Source organism: Nanorana parkeri, unplaced genomic scaffold, assembly GCF_000935625.1.
Source record: "Nanorana parkeri isolate BGI_ZX_2015 unplaced genomic scaffold, ASM93562v1 scaffold1945, whole genome shotgun sequence".
Taxonomy (NCBI): Eukaryota; Metazoa; Chordata; class Amphibia; order Anura; family Dicroglossidae; genus Nanorana; species Nanorana parkeri.
In genome coordinates, this window is record NW_017308213.1 from 69620 (window position 1) to 75003 (window position 5384).

The 5384-nt window shown below is 42.8% G+C and overlaps 1 long non-coding RNA gene across 1 annotated transcript in view; it reads left to right on the forward strand.

Annotated features, from left to right (window-relative positions):
- Positions 1–5028, forward strand: part of LOC108800177 — a 19027-nt gene extending 13999 nt beyond the window's left edge. Inside the window, exons 2-3 of the long non-coding RNA XR_001942079.1 lie at positions 1243–1245; positions 5018–5028. This is a non-coding gene — a long non-coding RNA (uncharacterized LOC108800177). The remainder of the gene's footprint in view (positions 1–1242; positions 1246–5017) is intronic.
- The last annotated feature ends 356 nt before the right edge of the window (positions 5029–5384 follow it).

Consider the following 5384-nt stretch of genomic DNA (forward strand, 5'->3'; position numbering starts at 1 on the left):
TCAGCTGTTTAACACGGTACAAGAACATGGCTTCAGGAGCAGCCGTGTTCTTGGTATAACCACTTCCAGCGGATGACGCACAATTACGTGAACCCGCGGGAAGTGGTTAAAAAAAAACCCACATGTGTAATGAAACACACACATATCACATACACATATCACACACACACATAAAAACACACACATAGTTTAATAAAAAAAATCACACACATTCATTAACACACACACAATAAAAACACACACACATTAACAATTAAAATAGTTATTTAAAAAACGTCCCCCTCTCCTGCTTACCTGTTTTGCAGGAAGGGGGGCAGCATCCCTGGGCTTCAGTGGAGAATCGGTGTGCTCTGCACTCTGGCTGATGCAGGCATACTAATCGATCCCTGCCTGTTAGCAGAGGCACCACGAGGGAGCGATCAGTATGATCTGCATCAGCAAGACATGCTGATCATGGTGATTCCCCACTTGACGACCAGGGAATGATTTTCATTCAATATATTGCCTGTTTGGCAATATATTAAATATGTGGGTGCTTGCCAGCTTTAAAGATGGCCACCGCTACACGCGGCAGCCATCTTTAAAAACGAATGTACAGTGGAGAGACCCCCTGGGGACACTGGAGGAGGCATCCCAGGTGAGGGTCTGGAGCGTGCGGGCCCTGGCCTCCTCCGGTGCTGCGGGGGGCCCGGCCACATCCTGGCCTGTCACTTGAACGGCCGATACTCATGTAAGGTGCCCGGGCCGGGCCCTTAAGCCTGGCCGGGCCCCTTACATCAATATCGGCCGTACCCCCCTGACGGCGGCCCTGTCTGTAATTACTTTCTAAAGACTTTGATCCCTTTTTAAAGATAGGCACCACATTGGCCTTGTTCCAATCCATCGGTACCAAGCCAGTCATTAGAGAGTCTCTAAAAATTAGATACAATGGCTTTGAAATTACACAGCTCAATTCTTTGAGGACACGTGGGTGTAAGACGTCTGGTCCATGTGCTTTGTTCACCTTAATTTTGTTTAAAGTGACATTAAACCCTCAGATTTTTTAACATAAACCATTACTGTAATGTGTGCCTTACTGTAATCCATGGTTGTTTCCCTTCTCTTTGCTGCTCTTCCTTTTAAATCCTCATATCTTCTCATGCTGGGGGAGAACTTCCCTTTGCAGCTGAGTGCCTCTTCCTGTAGTGCTGGCTCAGGTTGTGAACCTGCACACAGACACCATGTATCCATTTCAGAGACAAGGCAGTCTGCTGCAAAACAGAAGTTCTGCCCAGCATGAGAAGAGAGAAGGATTTAAAAGGAAGAGCAGCAAAGAGAAGGGAAACAACCATGGATTACAGTAAGGCACACATTACAGTATTGTTTTATGTTAAAAAATCTGAGGGTTTAATGTCACTTTCACTGTTTCTGGACCATATCAATAGTCAGCCATTGTGGTTCAGTAGAGGCTATGGCACTGCTATTCCCATTATGGACTTGAGTTACATCGTGTTCCTTGGTGTGCACAGAGCTGAAGAAAGTATTTCATAGATTTGCCTTCTCTTTGTCCCCAGTTACCAACTCTGAGATATCTTTTAAGGGGCCTACATGCTCAGACCTGATTTTTTTTACTGTTAATATATTTGAAGAATTCTTGGGGGTTAATCTTGCAATCTTTTGCAACCTGTCATTTGTTTTGAATCTTTGCAAGCTTTATTTCCTTTTTACATATTTTGTTAATTCTTTGTAGCTTTCATGACGACAGTGTTCCTTCATTTTTATATTTTTTAAATGCCATTTTCTTCATCTTTATGGCTTTTTTAACATTGAACGTGAGCCACATGGGTTTTACTTTTAGCCTTTTAAACTTATTGCTTACTGGAATATATTTTGCCGTATGGTTACAAACAATTGTTTTTGATGAAAATATTCCCTCCCACTCCAAGTTTTCAAGAGCAGCCCTCAGCATGTGAAAATTTGCTCTCCTGAAGTTAAGTTTTTTATTTTTCCAGTATGTGCATTTTGTTTACAACTTAAGTTTAATGAAATTATATTATGGTCACTGCTACCAAGATGCTCTTTTATATGAATATTTGTAATAAGCTCTGCATTGTTTGAGATTACCAGATCCAGCAGAGCATCATTTCTAGTTGGGGTTTCTACAAACTGTACCATAAAATTGTCATGCAATAAGTTTATAAATGTCCGCCCTTTTATTGTTCCAGCAGTGCTATTATGCCAGTCAATGTCAGGATAGTTAAAATCTCCCATTTATACTACAGTCCCCACCCTTGCAGCCCTTTCTATCTGTGTAAGGAGCTGAGTCTCTATCTCTTCATTAACACTGGGGGGCCTGTAAGAAACTCCAATAACCTTTGCGTTATGTATACCAGTATACAACTCCACCCATAACACCTGAGCACCATCACACTCACCATCAATAAAGTCCTCTTTCACACTCACTTTCAGATCACTTCTCACATAGAGACAAACCACACTTTTCGTTTTACCCTGTCTCTCCGAAAGAGAGCATAGCCAGGAATATTTACAGCCCAATCATGTGAAGAACCAAGCCAAGATTCAGCAATACCAATGATATCATAGTTCTCCTCATCTTTAGCATATAGGTTGTACCCCAATGAAAAGTCAGCCCAGTGCTCTAGAAACCCAAAGCCTTCCCTCTTACACCAGGTCTTCAGCCATGCGTTTAGTTCTCTAAGCTCCTGCTGTCTTTCCTGCGGTGCGCATGGCACAGGCAATAATACAGAGATTACTTTGGAGGTTCTTCCCTTCAGCTTGCAACCTAGTCTTTAAATTGATTTTTTAGGATCCTCCATCTTCCATGTATACGGTCATTGGTCCCAACATGTACCAAGACAGCTGGGTCATGCCCAGCCCCTCCCTGTAATTTATCCACCCGACCCACCACATGCCGAACACTGGTACCAGGGAGACAGCAAACCATCCGGTTGAGGCGATCTGGGTGACAAACTATTCTATCAGTCCTCCGATTATAGAATCCCCTATTACCACAACCTGTCTAGGCCTTCCTGCGTTACCCTCACCACCCGGACTAGATGTGCTATTCAAAAAATCAATCACAAAATCAGGTATTTGTAGTTCCATTGGATTTCATCTGAGGGACTCCTGTATGAGAGAATCCTTTTTAATTGCTATGGTTAGGCTGTTGGTATTTGTCTGTATTGGAACGTTATGATTAAGGATGATCTCTGTTTCTACCTTTTATATGGCTCGGTTAGTGATACTCAACATGCACAAAGTCCTATGATGAAGCGCGTAGAGGAGCGGGTGTACGTTGAGGACACTAAACCCCAGTCTTTACATGGAGAGGGGCAAACTGCCCAAATTTAAAAATCAGGCAGCAATGCCTGTTACATACAAGCGATCCGCCGGCTAGAAAGGTGCTGGTAGGCGTGGCCTCCCCCTGTCCCAGGCTCCGCTGTGAGCCCGGGACCAGCATGGTGGCTCTGTGAAAGGGGATCAGAGGGCGATCGGTACACCATCAGCCTCCGGTCCCCTCTCCGGTGTCAGAATGTGGAAGCGATGTACAGTATATTACATCACTTCCGCATTATTGTGTCACTCCCCAGCTTCAGAAGCTGGAGAGAAGCTGATGAAGCAGATCTCTGCGTCATCAGCTTCTTTGGGGGTCCCTAGGTGACATTAGGGGTCTTGGAGACCCCTGCTGTCTCCATAAAGAGGACCGGTCACATCTCTTTGCTATCACATACTGTGATGTGATATGCGATAATAAAGTTAAGTGGGGAAAAAAAAATAGTAAAAAATATATTAAAGTTGCAAAAAAATGTAAAGTTACATGAAAAAGAATTTTAAAAAATCCCAATTTTTTTTTAAAAAGTCCCCACCCATACATACACGCATGCGTCAGGTGCGCATACCTGCAAAAACCATGATTGCGCCCATTACGCCGCACATGTTACATATAACCACGAACGTCGCAGAGAGAGCAATAATTTTAGGGCCATCAATCACTGATAACACTAAACTGATGAGCGGTAAAAGCTTTTAAAGCGTTGCCTATGGTCAATTTTGGGTATTGTAGTTTTTTTGCGATTTCGCGGGTGCGCGCAATTTTTAAGCATGACATGTTTGGTGTCTATTTACCAGACGTGACCCCATCTTTTATATTTTACCAAAAAATTGGGTCATAATTGTTTCTTAACATAATGTAAAAAAACACTTTTTTCCCCAGAATTTTCAGTAAATTTTCTGAAATATAAAAAAAAATAAAACCCCCAGTGGTGAATAAATACCAAAAGAAAGCTCTATCTGTCCCCAACAAAATGGTATAAAATTCATTTCAGTACAGCGTTACATGACGGAATAAAATGTCAGTCAAAGTACCGCAGCGCTAAATACTGAAAAATGGCCTGGCCAGGGAGGGGGTCTAAACACCTGGTCTTGAAGTGGTTAAAGGACATTCATCATGACACTTTACACTTCATAGATTGTTGTGTATATGATTGATTTGGTTATAAGACATTTATTTATATACACATGCTACTTGTGTACATCAGGGGATTGTACCTTTGCTGAGATTGTATTTTCTTGTAGATATTTATCACTTTATTATATCCCACACTTGTGTAGTGGTTTCTGAGAAAACAGCATCAAAGACACAATTTCTAGATTTGTATCACATTTTCTATAGATCACTCACTCGAGCACAGTGTAATTTGGATTTCATGTCCTTTCTCACACAGAAGAGGGAACTGGGGACAGGGCTCAGACTATAGACTGTCGGGGGTCCCCAGTGAGAAAAGGAGCTTGAGGCCAGCCCACTGATCTTGAGAGAACAGCGGAGAGGGAGGGATGGCCTCAAATTTGTTTAGAAATGCTTCCACGTCATTGCTGGGAGTCAGTTTCTGCAAATATTGGATGGTCCTCACAGTTATCTGGTTGCTAGGGACAACAGCCGCTTGCTCATGTTCCTGAGCCAGGTGCCTCACTGCCTTCTGCAAGGCAGTTATCTGTGTCTGCATGGTTCCTTGCTGAGCTGCAAGCTGGGCTACCAACAGGTGAGTACTCTATTGCTGCTGGGCCAGTGCCTCCTCATGGCGGGTTTTTGCTTGTATAATAGCCAGTGCCAGTTTGATAAGCTCTTCCATTGTTACTTCAGTGGGTTGCAGAGCCTGTGCAGTTTTAACCCATGACATGCAACAGGAATACTGTCCCTTTAAATGTCAAGTTTGCAAATTAAAATGGCTTTTTGTGGCTGTAGCGCTGTTTGCCTGCATTCAAGCACCAGTTGTGATATTTATGGAACTTAGTAAGCTTGTAAGAATCAGTCTCAAAGCAGTTATTTCTTAAAAAAGGACAGTCTTTATTTTTCTAAAGGCTAACAGCCAAGGCAATCCAAGAAA